At 38.3% G+C, this 15,055-nt stretch overlaps 1 protein-coding gene across 4 annotated transcripts in view; it reads right to left on the bottom strand.

Annotated features, from left to right (window-relative positions):
- The window catches only part of Mpp7 (MAGUK p55 scaffold protein 7), a 227,482-nt gene extending 212,771 nt beyond the window's left edge, over positions 1-14,711 (bottom strand). For 2 of the 4 annotated variants that reach the window (XM_071599942.1, XM_071599943.1), the window contains exons 1-2: positions 14,514-14,711; positions 5,021-5,163 (exon numbers count right to left, since the gene is read on the bottom strand). The gene's annotated coding sequence lies outside the window, so the exon portion shown is untranslated. The remainder of the gene's footprint in view (positions 1-5,020; positions 5,164-14,513) is intronic. The other 2 variants (XM_071599941.1, XM_027928669.2) reach the window with 1 other exon arrangement.
- Positions 14,712-15,055: the final 344 nt, after the last annotated feature.

The following is a 15,055-nucleotide window of genomic DNA, read 5'->3' as shown; positions in this document are numbered from 1 at the left end:
ATCAAATCTATTCCTTTACACTGCTCAAATCTCCATCATATCTATTCCCAGTCCATCACCCCTTACGCCTCAGCTCAACTCCTTACTGTCTCTCTGTACTATGTCAGAGTCCTCCTTCCAGTCTGACCTCATTATACCAACAGAGTGAATTATTTGCAATCTCCATTTGACCACAATCAATCCTGTATAGACTGTACCTCAAACTGAAACATACTGTGTGGTTCAGGGGGAGTCATAGAAAATAACACATTTTTTTCCACACATTGGAAAGCCATTTTTAACCTATTAGATCAAACATAAAATTTCAGAATAATTTCATGCTAGCAGCCAGCTACTGTTTGATGTGCGCCCAGCCTTCTCTTGCGCAAATTTCTGTCATTAAGTTGTACACTCTGGTGAAAAAAAATTTAGAACACTAGTCAAAGTAGGTGAGATGTGTGTTTGTCCAGATGGAGGCAAGGAACCAAGGAAGAAAAGATTAAGTGGATAAGCTAGAGGAAAATTCCAACAGGAATTCATATCATGTAGTTCTCCCACACTCTGATCTCTCAAGTGCTGGAGAATGGGGAACCTGGTTTAAATCCTGGCTTTACTACTATCTGGTTATAGGGCTCAAGGGTAAATTGTTTCATTTCTTCATGACCCAGGCTTTCATTTGTAAAATTAAAATGAGGATACTCAAAGAGCTGCTGTAAAATTTACATAAATATCTAGAGTGAGATTGGGACCAATAAATAGCAGCTATTATCTATGAATTCTAAGCTTGTCCCAATCTGTTAAAGCACTCCATAACACTGTTAAGTTCAAACTTACTGGACAGCAAAATGTCTATTTCGATAAGCAGTCTTGCCATATGGTTCACAGTCTGTTCTGAGGGATACTATAAGGCCACTATGCAAAATTAAGAATAGACTTAACTACTTGATTTTAGATCCATCTGGAGATAAGATGTGTGGAGAAGAGCAGAAGTCAAATCAAAATCACCGTAGGTATCATTTGTAAAGTATAAGGCACTGAACTGAAAACAATTTAACAGATCCTGGTGAATTAATAGTATGCACGTCTATACTAATGCTTTGTATATTCTGAAATACACAGGAGAGGAAGAGGACAGGAAAAACTAGTGTCACCAAGAGTCCTCCTACTGCTGATCCTGGACAGCGGGGAACAGGTTCCCAGGAGAGGTCTGCAAACATTCACAGACACTCCTAGAGTCTTTTCTTGTCTAGGCTGTAAGTGGAGTGTATCCAGCAATCACAGGAACCATGAGAAGGAATTCAGGGAGGGAGGAGTAGCTAGAAACAGGTCCGACCTGCAGCACAAGGACCTGTTTCAAGCCCCCGTGAGCACAGGCAGGAAAGCAGAATGAAAACTGCAGTCCTGTGCCTCTCCTTCCCTCTGTCTCACAGATTAGGATGGGAGCCCTTGAGTTCAACCTGACTTGCCCTCCCAAATAATCAGTTTCACCTACTACTTCTCTTTGTCTAAAGTAAACATTAGTTTGTTGCCCATCATCCATCTCTCACCATGTTAAATTTTGAAAAGAGGGAAATACTATAACAAAGATAACTTTTGGTTGTTTATCATTCTATCCATGTATGCCAAATTTAATATTAATTTAATGTAATGATAATAATAATAATCAACCTTTTGCCTATTTGATTATACTACAAGCATCTTAAAAGCAAAATAGCCTTTTACATTCTCAAATCTGAGAATATAACACAAAACACATATGCAATGCATTCATTATTCTAAAGATAAAAAAAAAATTAAAGCAAGATTTTTTTCTTTATTCCCATTTCTTTAACAGTTCTAAGGTATGTCTCCTTTTTTTTTTTTTTTTTCTAACTCCAAATGAATTAAGCTACTTTCAGAATATAACAAGAGGACTTTTCCATTAATAGTTCTGGGGCTTAGAAAACAAGATCCCAAAGTGTAGCACTCTGGCTTGTGGAATACTTTGAATTAAAGAAAATGGGAAGGCCTTAGAAACTGCCTTAAAGTCCAAGTTTCTCTACCCCGCCCTGTTTCTCCCTCAAGTGCTCCCTGAGTTCCCTGAGTTCCCCCATCTGAAGCTCTTCCAGAAGAACTGCACTGTCTTAGACCTCCTTTCTAAAATCGCATTAATCAGGGAAGATTAACTCCTGTCACAGGAAGAAGACAGAAGAACATCAACACACCCGGACAGACTGCCACAAGCTTCTGCCAGGTTTATTCAGCTTCCAAACAGAAACATTCATATAAACTACTGTCTATTCTTTGGGCCCATTCAACTCCCCTAAAAATCTTTTATTACTTCCAAGATTTGTCTACAGTTCCCCACATTTCCCTCTCCCCTAGGAGGGGGATATTTAAGCCTCAACCATCTGGCCCTGCTTTGAGTTTCCTATTTTGGAAGGCTCTTATTTTGTGCACAATAATAAATTTGTACACCCTTTTTCTCTTGTCAGTCTATCTCAGCAAACTGATAAAGAACAGAGCAGAAGCTTTCCTGCCTTACAAGAGCTTCACGTAGATTTACTTCCCCACCCCCCCCAAAAAAAAAATCACTGCATTTTAACTTGTTATTTCAAAGCAAAACAATATGGAAACAAATTTAACTTACCCACAAATTTGTTCTATAATCTTAAAATGGATAAACTTAAAATGTTGAAATCTGACTTAAAAGAAAAAAAAAAGACCCACACATTTAACCTGCCTTCTCTATAACAAGTATATCTCACAGATAATGGAGAAAAGTTTCTCTTTTTAAAAAATATCTTAATAAAAAAGTTGGAATAAAAGATCAACCTTTTCCAAATCTCTGAGAATATAATGGATGTAGGCAATGATTATCAAACTTCATGAATATCACAAAAAGAGAGATTCAATACCCAGCACTATCGAGAGCGAGAGCGAGAGAGAGAGAGAGAGAGATTTCAAGCAAGCTCAAGAGTGAGGGAGCAGAAGAGATAACCAACATTATCTACTTCCAATTACAAGCATAAGTTACCTTTTTAGCAGTTTTGCCAAAAAATAGAAAAGGAATCAAATCAAGATCTGAGAGCTACTTACTTATAGGAAACTGAATAAGTTAAACCATCATTAACTACAGGTGGCAACCTGTTGTCCTGTTTAATATTTAATTATGATGTTATAAAATAAATATTTCTTGATAAATGAACAGAACTTCCCTCCAAAATCTCAATTGTATCTTAAAGATGAGAAAAGTTGATCCAGGGCTCACATTTCTATGGATGTATTTATTGTGCTAAGACAGCACAATTCCACAACTTCATAGAGGTTCAAGGTGTGTCCACATTTTTTTTCCAATTCCAATTCATAGAGGTCAGGCTAGGTTCAGACACATTTTCTTTACTAGTGATAATAAACTTCCTTTCACTTGGAAAAATAGAGCCCAAACGAGCCAAAAAGTAGCACGTCCTGCTTCTTTCTAATCAGACAACTTTAGGAATGGAGAAGGTGGAACCAGTTCAGCAACCTCAGAGGAGACAGATCAATAAGAAGCACCAGCCCTCAACTAAACTGACAAAAGATGCTATGATCCAGCTGTTCTCAAACGGTCCAAGACACTCTATGGGTCCTCAAGAACCTTTCAGGGCATCCATAACATCAAAACTATTTTTTATAATCAGTAGTGGAGCAGATGACAACAACACAATAGAATAATGCTGAGAGGTTATCTGCAATGCACGCTATACAGACAGGTGCACTGATGGTAACAAAAACAAAAGTATGCAAAACTGATGGTGCTTTAGCACAAATCATGGCAGTGGCACCAAGAGTGTGGGTAGTCAGTATCACTATTAACTCAGAGTGGAAAAAAAAAAAGTTTCATATAAGAATGTCCCTGATGAAAACAGTGAAGATTAACTATGGTGTGAAATCTCAATTCTTCAATACATGGGCTTTTGTAAGGTTCTGTGTGATGAAATGGGAAGTGCAAACACAGGATTTGCACTGCACACTGAACTATGATGGCTGTCTCAAGGAAAAGCACTTGATCAGGAAGCTGAACCAGCAGCATTTTTCCCCATATCATTTTTACATGAAATTGCAAGATAAACTATGGCCAATGTTTTATCAAAAATGAATGAAGTAAGCCTCCTGCTTCAAGGAAAACTATTAACATATTTGTTGACAATGATAAAATCTAAACTTTCAACTGAATACCAGAGTTTTGAAAAACTCATATCTTCCACCAAGAATGTGACAGCTTTCCCAATATTTACATAGTTAACAGTAAAGTACTATGTACTTAAAAATTGGTTAAGCTGGGCAAAGAGGCGCATGCCTGTAATCCCAATGGCTGAAGGCTGAGGCAGGAGGATCACAAGTTCAAAGCCAGCCTCAGCAACCTGGTGAGGTCCTAAGCAACTTAACGAGACCCGGTCTCTAAATAAAATGGGGACATGGCTCAATGGTTAAGCATCCCTGGGTTCAATCCCTGGATCAAGAAAGAAAAAAGAAAAAATTTGGTTGAGAGGATAGATCTTAAGTTACTTGTTTTTCCTAATACCAAAAAGAGTGGGGGAGGGGCCACCAGAAAATGTTTGGAGGTAAAAGACACATTTATGACCTGGATTGTGGTGATGATAACATGAATATAAATAATTGTCAAGTTCATCAAACTGAATACATCAACTATGTACAGTTTTTGTTATACCAATTAATTGTACCTCAATGAAACCGAGGGTGGGGCAACTTTTATGATGGAACCGCTGGTGATTTTAACAAATGTGTTTTTTTTTTTAAATAGCATCATAAAATATGCTAATATTTGGGGGATTTGTATAATTCCATGAACCAATATTTTCCAAATCATCCAGGGGTAAAAAGACTCAAAGAGTAAGCAAAACCAATGGATTTAAATGTAACACAGTGAGAAAAGTTTACCGATAATGCTTCAGATTCCAAACTGCAATTAAACTTTAAGACACAATTATAAGCAGAATTTTGCAAATGACATTTTCAAATGTAATTATTAAGATAATATGCTTATTAAGAAAATACTCACAGTTATCCAAAAAGACTATTAAAATACTCCTCCCTTTTCCATCTGCAGTTTTATCTGAGGCTGAATTTTCTTCATGTACTTCAACCCAATTGTAATAGATTGGATACAGAGGCAGACATGAGAATCCTGTTCCTTGTATTAAGCTAGGCATTAAAAAAGAGTTGCAAAAATGTAAAACAATGCCACTCTTCTCACTAACTTCTCTTCACAACATTTAATTTTCATAGACGTGTTATTTATGTTAATGTACAATGAGGTTTTATTTTTAATTATTTAACAAACACTCTAAAATTTCCTGTTCAAATTTCTAATATGGTAAATACTGACAGATATTTTTAAAAGGTCTTTGAGGTAGAACCTTAATAATTTTTAGAAGTATGAAGTGGAACCATACATTTGAAACCAGGGCTCCAAGGAAATAAAGCCAAGGTCAAGGATGTGCTTGTTCAAATGAGTTTTCAGACATGACCTTCTTACTTTTTGTCATTTTATTTTTGGTTTTCCTATATTTGCGATTGAATCCATGGCCTACCACATGCTAGGCAAGCATACTATCATACTATGAGGTCCATCCTAGCCTTTGTTTTTATTCTTATTCTGAGATAGGGTCTCCCTTAAGTTGCCAATACTGGTCTCAAACATGTGATCCTCCTCCCTCAGCCTCCCAAGCAGTTGGAATCACAGGTGTGCATCACCACACCCACCACAAACATGACCTTATTCTTCCATTTCTTCTTTGAAGGAAAGACTACAAGTTGAGAGTCCAATAGGAGCCCATTGACAGACCAAGAGCACCTACCACCTACCACCCATCACCAGCCACAGCCATCCCTAGAAAGGGCCTTCAGAGCATATTTTGGTATTAGGCCATGAAGGAGAGGTTAGGAGACCTGGGGTGGGGGTTGGGCAGCACTACTCCCTCTTAGTTCAGGTGCCTCTGTCCACGCTAGTGGATTAAGAAAGCTAGAGGTAAACTGTTCCCCATGTTCTTTTTCCTCGAGCTAACTTAAGAGTTATTCACAGCAAAAATTGATCATTTTCCTTTTACACCAGACTGGTAAACTCTTCAGGACCAGATTTATAACAAAAGTCACTTAAGCCTCAAGGTTCGAAGTATGGAAGCCTCAACTTTCAAACATTTTCCTCAGTGTTCAACAAGATGTACGAACAAGACCTTCCAATCAAAACACAGAATGTAGAGTAAGTAAACTATTGTGGAGGCTTTGCAGGCAGCCAGCAGCTGAAAGGTTCAGAGCAGATGAGTGACATGACCCAACTAAGTCTACCCACAATTTCATATAGAGAAAAGGTTTTAGGGGCAAGGGCAACTTAATTATTTAATGCTTCCCAGTAAGGCAAAACCATTTCTAAGGTTACTACTGACAGATAAGATACATGAAGAGTCATATCCCACTGAGCAATAACAGAAGTCTGCGGGGATTATGTTGTATATTCTATCTGTAGCCCCCGCTCAAAAATTTTACAGTCTTTTTCTTTTTACTTTTTATTAGAGAATATTCAAGTACATACTAAGTAGAGAGACAGTAGAATAGAATGAGCCTCTATATACCATCATTCATTTTCAATACACGGTCCATTTTATTTTCTCTACAACTCCTCTACCTTCCCACCCCAGATTAATATGTAGTTGTTTTTAATTACTATATTTGTATTATTAAAAAAAATGACTGTAATGCTATTACAAAATTTTAGGAAAACAAAGACAGCAAAGAAGTAATCACCTTTGTCTTAATGCCCATTAACATTGTTATTTGAACTGTTTTTATTTGATATGGACATGAATGGTACAAGGACAATTTATAGAATTCTACATGAACATAAATTTATTCCTTATTACTAAAGTAGAATGATCCCGATTACAGGATTTTGTAATATTTTGCCCAGTTTATACTACCGATTTCCATAGACAAGAATAATAAATGTCTATGTTGTGCATTTAGGTTGTTTCTAATTTTTTTAGGTATTAAAATTGTAATGAAAACTGTATATATAAACCTCTAATTACATACACAAACAAATGCTAGACATACTTAATGTAGATAAAATAGGTTCCCAGGTATATCCAATATAGCAAATGATAAAAGAACTAATACCACAAAGACTAGGGGACCTAGCTCCTTTGGACTGAATGACTTGGCAAGAATCATTAACTAGGGACTCAGATTAGCCTTTATGAAAATAATCAAGCCTAGTTCATTTAGGGAATTTTTGCCTAAAGCGAAACATTAGCCAAATATATGATATTTGGAGAAATACTAAAGACCTATTAACAAATCAACTCAGGGAACTTAAATTCTGCAAAACTGTTCAGCATCTACAAAATCAAGTCACCATGTATTAAGAACATACTAGGTACTGAGACTAAAAAATGAAAAAAAACAATGTGTGTGTGTAAATATCTGATGATCTTAGAGGAGACATAATTACCAAAAAACGTTGTAAGCACTTTCCTAGAGAAGAGGATATAAGAGGAACTCACTTCTCTAGATGTCAATATACATATTGTAGCAGTAAAAATAAAAACAAAACCACTGTGGAATTAGAAGAGGAACACATTAATCAGAACAGTGCAGGGACCTAAAATAGATTTAAGTGGGGATGACTAAGTGGGTAGGTGTCGGGTGCATGCTCCTGGATGTATGGTAGAGGTACATCACAGCCCACTAGGCCATTTAGTAAATGAGACTGAGGAAGAAAAGCTGCCAAAAAAAAAAAAAAGTAAAAATGTAGAAACATACCTTTATTAACTAGGAATGGAGAAAGACTTCCTAAACAAGACCCAGAAGGTGAGAAAATGGATGGCTCACAACAAAATTAAAGATTCTATTTAAAACAGGATTTCAAAGAAAAAAAATTTTTTTTTGACAGGAATAAAACTGAGATTTTTTTTCCTGTGCTAGAGACTGAAATAGAGACATCTGCAATACTTAAAACCCAGTAAGAAATTAACACCTACAGTATACACACACACACACACACACACACACTATTAGAGCACAAAGGCAGGAAAGAGATAGGAAATCCTAATAGGAAAGGAAACAAAGATATAAAATGCCCAAACCACAAAAGGGGAAACCCACACAGCTAGTAAGCATGTGACAAAGACACTCAGCTGTCCAGTAACCAGCAAATCCAAGTGAGAACAGTAACATCTTACTTTGGGCCTGGATTTCTCCACCTGTTGCATCAGATTGGAAAAAAATTACAAAGTCAGAAGATATCAAGTGCCAACAAGAATGTGGAAACAGCAGCTGGTGAGAGTGTCAACCACACAGCCATCCTGGATACCAATCCAGCAGGCTTCATGAAGCCAGGCATAGGCCTGAAAGAGCGTCCTTATAGGGTAAGAGACACGTAAACGGGCATGGGGGAAGGGGGAAGATACAATAAATTAAATGGAGACTCTGCATGGACCAATAATGATAGTGAGCCATGAACTAGTAATTCACTCAAGTCTGCGCACCTGATTTGAGAAGGAAAGTAAGAAGGGGACTCCATGCCATACATTCTTTCATTGAACCAGGTGTGATGTCATCTTATAGCAAATACTGTGCCCAGTTTTGGGGTCCCAGTAACACATATCAGGTCCTTGCCCTCACAGAGTTTATACATGGTGATGAAGGAAACAATAAAAAGCAAACAAAATTGTGAGTATGGTAACTGCTACAAAGGAAATAAAGCAAATGACTGAGACAGTAATGGACAAAGGGGTTCTACTTTTCAGAGGATCATCAATAAGAGGGAGGGATTCTGAGAGGACTGCAGAAAGAAAGTCAGGCACTCAGCAAACAGGAAAGAGAGCTTCAAGAACTACATTCAAGGTCAAAGTCACCAGACTACTACAGGTGAGGCTGTGTTCTGAAGATGATTTTCAGATACTTCCAGTAATTGAATAACCTTGAGAAATCCTGTTACATAAAGTGTGGACTACAAGAACTGCTAGTCCAACACTTTCATGACCAAAAAATTCAACCATGGGGACGGGTAGCAGTACTGGAAACATGCATATCTACATCTATAAACAAATGTTTCTGAAACATTATTAGAATCCGCAGTCATAAACAGTAATTGAGTGCTCATTATTTTCTCAGTATAATGCCAGGATGAGGATAAATATAAAATTTTCTGTCCTTAAGGAGCTTCCTTCAATTTCCTAAGATTCAGGATTCTATATTTCATAACACTGATTTTTATCCTTAAAAGTCAACATTTATTACATGCTTTGCAAGCTGTTTTGTTTCTGTACCCATAAGTTCATTTAATATTAACAACATAATATTATATTATTTCCACCTTAGAAATGAAAAGCAGAGGTTCAGAAAATTGCCTGAAGTCAAAGATCTAGTAAGTGGCTGGACAGAAATTCAAATAGATCTAACTTCAAAGCCTACATCAACAATTACACTTCTATTCCTTCTAGAATCTATTCAATGGTTTTCAAAGTGTGGTCCCAGGATCAGCAGCATCAGCAGCATCATCATTACCTTGGAACTAATCAGAAATGCAAGGAGCCCAGACCTACTTAATCAAGATACTCCAGGACAGAGGGCAGCAGCCTAAGTTTTACTAAGCCCTCCAAGTGATTTGAAAGCATGCTAAAGTTTGAGAATCACTTGTCTATATTTTTCATACTAAGCTTAATGTTAAGGAAATGACAACCATTTTAAAAACTCCAAAATTTAAAAGGCATGAATAAGAATAAATCAAAACAATGCTAATTAATTGCCTCACTGTCCAGGACAGTACCCTCTTTCCCCAAACTGGCAAAATACCTAATCTGCATCCTGATTATGCTACATTAAAAAAGTAAAGTGAACCCTCTGAATCCACAGGTTCCACATCCCAGGATTCAACCAAGTATGGGTCAAAAATATGCAGGAAAAAAAAATTGTGTCTATACTGAACCTATAGACTTTTTCTTATTACTCCCTAAACAATACAGTATAACAACTATTTATAAAGCATCTACAATGTATTAGGCATGATAAGCAATCCAGAGATGATTTAAAGTGTATGGGAGGACACGTGTAAGTTATATACAAATACTGGGCCATTTTATATAAGCAACTTAAACATCCATCCTCACATTCTGGAAGCCCCAAGAGGGTCCTGGAACCAAATCCCTGATGGATAACAAAGAATGAATGTATAACTCTGATGGGCCTTACTAGGAACTGAGCGAAATGCAAAATAGGCATAGAGCAGAGAAGTCCACACTAACTCCAAAAAAATCAGAGGCCATATTAGGAAGAAAAAATACATTTTGAATTTGGGCAGTAGAAGCTTGATAAATCTTGAGCCATAACTCCATAATCCTTTTTATCCTGGGCTCAACTCCAAATTTTTACAACATCAGTTCAACAAACTTCCAATTGCCAAAAAAAGAAGTTGCAGCCTTCAGAAACATTTGATTCTCGATTCAAATTACTTAAGTACACAGAACTGTCTTTCCGTGAGCATTTTTAATCACAAGTAAAGGTAATCAACACCTAATTACACAGCAACCACTAACATGATCCCTGCCCTAATTACACCTGCCCCTAACAACATTCTGTCTGACCCTTCTCTTTTCAAAGCTATATCAAGAACAAGAATCTTCATCCCCAGCCCAAGTCCTCAATTTGAGCAGTACATGTATACTCAAATTTGCCTATTATCAATTAGGTTTTTTAAAAAAAGGAAAAAGGATGGAAAAGATTGAGAAATAAGTATATTAAGTGTCCAAGATAATTTGAGAACTTATAAGGTAAATAACTCTCTGAAGCTATTCACTTGCATACTTCATTAACTTTATAAAGTTCAATTTTTTAAGGCATCAATTGGAAGACTAAAGAGTACCTAGTCCAAGACTAGACCACAATAGAGTTATAAACCTGACTTAAAATGCTCACTGACATGATTAAATTCCTTTAAAGGTGAAGAGAACCCTGGGAAGACAACACCAGGATAGCTTTAAACAGCCTGGCCACTTAAAACAACCCACCTTCCCACACCCATGCTCATCCAAGGGCTATCTAGTGCACTGCCAAAGAACTATCTAACCAGAAAGGATGAACCCTATTTATTTCCCTCCTTCCAAATCATCATCAAATCCCCTGAGAACAAGATGGCTCCAATAAACTAGTTATCATTGCTCTTCTCCCCACCCACAGCACAGTAGAACTGAAATAAACACACCTAAAGACCTTCACATTTAAGCTACCATATCTTACATTTGCCCAGGATACCTTCAAAATATCTTGCAAAATGCAATCATCCCAGATTCTCCCAAGAACATGAACCATTCCTGTCCCTCAAATGGGTATTGCTTCTATCAAAGCAACAGCTGTGTTTTCTGATCTTCCACCTGCAACCATCAGTAAAAAAGCAACTTGATTAGTAACAAGCCCAACTAATAGTACCTATCAGAGGGAAAAGAATACTCCCCTCCTACGTAAGTAAAGCCAGCAAATAAATGTTCTCCTGAAAGAAAGATTTGAGTATTTGAGTAAAGATTTGAGAAAAAAATATTTTACAAGCCTGGAAAAAAATTATTTTACTTAAGCAGCTGTTTATAGTTACACACACCATTCACCACTTATTTTAAAGAATCAGGAATCTAGGGGCTGGTGTAGTGGCCCAGAGGTAGAGCACTTGCTTACCATGCGTGAGGCACTGAGTTCGATCCTCAGCACCACATAAAAATAAAATATTGTGTCCACCTATAACTAAAAAAGAAATATTTTTTTAAAAAAAGAATCAGCAATCTAAAGAAAAGCAAATCACAAGGCTTTCCTCAAATAGCTTAGTACCAAATTATATAAGATTTCAACTAAACACAAAGCATTTTGTAAAAAGTTCAAATATACATAAATAAGAAGCAATATATCTACACTCTGGTCTGGGTCCCAGACCTCAAGAAGAACTAAAAGCTTTGGAATATTTGTGAAATTGCTAGCAATTTCCTTCCCTTTAAACCACCCTATCCTTCCAAATAACCTTATTCAATAAAATTTAAGCCATTCATTGCTACAATAGAAACAGTTGAACATTTTTGTTTGTCATTGAAATGTTTATAATAATAATTTTTAAATCAGCTTGAAATCACCAATAAGCAGCATTCAGTGCACCATCTAGTGGAAGTCATGTAATGTAAAGGTAATGCAATTGATTTTTCTTTTCTTTTCTTTTTTTTTTTTTTTTTTAAGAAAAAGAAAAATCGCTGAAACCAAGAAAACCATATAGGTTGGAAGGGGAAACTCAGGTATGAATTCAGGCAAATACAAACAGCCAAAATCTCTTTCCAATTTCCCATACTGCAGGAGGGCTGGGCTCATCAAAAGAAAGGATTCATCCTTACAAATTAACAGATGATGAAAGGTTTCCTTATGGAAATTTTTTGCTTCAATGCTAGAAACTAAGTTAACAGGAGAGTAAAAGTTAAACAAAGGTGCTAAAGCATAAATCAGTAAGTTAGTGTAGGGCAAACTGACAAGCCTTGTGTCTTGTATGTTTCACAAATAAGCTATATCAAAATATACCTATAACATGCTATAGATGCATCAGCCATAAAACAAAGGATTACTTCATGATTCAAAGAGTTCCATTCATTAATTCATAAAACATTTCCACATTCCCCCAAAACACAGACTTTAACAAAACCTGACAACTCTCTAGAGTTCCCTAAGTATTGACATCAAAGAGGTTACTCCCAACTACCCATGTAAACCTGCTCCACATTGACTGTTAAATTCCCTTGTGTGAGTTATTCTAATTAGGGAATTTTGTTACATTTTCAACCTTTCTATAAATTTAGAATAAAGATGCCCCTAAAGTCATAATCACAAAATACACTGGACTTCATTTGTATTTGCCTTTATGCAAATTATTTCAAGCCAATTCTGAAATAATAGTCCTGAAATCACTTCTAAGCTGCAAACATAAATAAGGTTCTGGATTTTGGAAAGCCCCCCAAATTTTAAAATAGAGATTCTCATATTTTTCGTTGTGCCTGTGTGGAAAATTATCTTTGGGCAAAATCAAACTATGTTAGCAACTTAGGAGAAAAATGAAAAATAAAACTAATAAACTATTTCTTTTACTTGGAAATAACCATCTTGGTATCTGACTCCTGTACATGTGATGGAATCAGTATCCAGAAGCTGGCTTGATAGAAAAAAACCTTTTCCAGATCTTGGATTTAAATCTAGGTATAAATTATGGGGGCTGGTGATTTAGCTCAGGTAGAGTGCTTGCCTAGCATGTGAAGGGCCCTCGGTTCAATCCAGAGTACTGCAAAAATAAACAAAAAATTAAAATAAACTAGAAGTCAAGTGAGTAGGGTAGATTCCTGTCATCTCTGGAGCTTTCAGTTTATGTGCCTTAAAAGTGGGCATGCTATGCACACCCTATCTCAGTATCGTAGGAAGATGGCATACTAAAATTGACAGAGGATATGAACTTCTCAACCAATAGATCTAAATGAAAATACTGTTTTGTAGAACATTCGTGGACGTGGACAGAGAAAATGCTCTTCAGGAGTTCTCACTATGCCATTATTACTAAATTTCGTTGAGCTTTATCATTTCACTTGTGACTAAATGGTGTACCGAGCAGGGGAAAAAAAAAAAGAACAAAGAAAAGGTTATAGCAATTCAAAGTACTGCTTTATAAATGCGTCAAATCACGCATTGAATTGCCTAAGGCTTGTCTGCAAAGTAGTACCAGTGAGCAGCAGGTGCATCCCTGGACGCCTAAAGTCCAGAGATTGCTTCAGAAGAGGCTTTTTTTAAAAAAAATCTGCTGTTCTTACAAATCATAAAAAGAAAAAAAAATACCAATTCTACTTCTACCCATGACAGAGTGATAGCAACAAGGTCCCACCCCCACAATCCTTTCAAACCTGCACAAGCATTCCTTATGAATATTACTCCCCCTCATTCCTCTCTCACCTTTCCCCACTTTAGTCCAGACAAAGGTGAGTCACACTGCTGGGTCTACTTGTCATTTAAGGAAAAGCCTCCAAACAAACTCACGTTAAAGGCTAATCTTAATTCTAAAAATAATAAATAACTGAAGATAACGTTAATGTGTACACCGCACTGCCAAGTGCCTGTCTGCAGAAAATGTGTAATTAACACGACCAAAGTAAAGACGCCTTTCTGGCTTAGGGAGCACACAGCTTATCGCTACTTATCAGTAGGTCCTGCAATTCCCCTCCACCTGCACATCTTCCCGCCCTCCCTCCGCCCGTCGCCCCACCCGGGTCCAAGAGGGTCCCCAAGTCCCGCCCGCGGCGGCTCCCCACAACCGGCCCCGCCCCCACCTCCCCGCAAGGTGCCGCCGCCCACGCCACGGCGGGCTCCCGGCGGAGGCCGCTGAAGGATCCCGGTGACCACCGCCCCCGCCCGGTCGCCCGCGGCCAGAGCAGCAAGGGGAACGGATCCCGCCGCCAGCCGTAAGCTGGGTATTGGGACAGGCGCTGCCCCATTACCTGCTCTGGTAACCGTGGTCTCAGGGAGACGCGCTGGCTCTTGCCCCTGAAGCCCGGGGACAAGTAGGCAGCTACCGGGGCAGCTGCAAAGGACAATCACAAGCCAGCGGGCTCGGCTCCGCTGCGGCGGGCGCAAAACGCACAAACCCAGTGGGAGACCGGCCCCCACCTCCAGCCCCGCGAGTAACCGACTCAGCCCCCTCCCTAGGAGGGGTGGAGACACGGGCGAGAGGCGGGGAAAGGGCGGGGTCGCACCGCCCGCGGGGCGTGAGCTTCGCCGATGGTTTGTAAGAGGCGCCCGCTGATAGGCTGCGAAACTAGTGGGAGTCTCAAACTTGAGGGCAGCCTTTCCAAAGGAACTCCCTCATTGGTCAGGAAGGGAAAACAAAGAGTAGCCCTGATTGGTGACAGCTCTGTAGCTCCTCCTCTTGCCCGCAATCTTGTCCAATTTAGCTCCTACCCGCCCGGTTCGCTTGCCCTTGGTTCCTGGGTCCCAGGTGGCTGCAGGATGGGGTGTGTTTGACGAACAAACAGCCTCCCTG

This window comes from Marmota flaviventris, chromosome 12, assembly GCF_047511675.1.
Source record: "Marmota flaviventris isolate mMarFla1 chromosome 12, mMarFla1.hap1, whole genome shotgun sequence".
NCBI classification, from domain to species: domain Eukaryota; kingdom Metazoa; phylum Chordata; class Mammalia; order Rodentia; family Sciuridae; genus Marmota; species Marmota flaviventris.
Note: the sequence above shows the minus strand (reverse complement) of the source record. Positions and strands in the feature narration are given on the sequence as shown.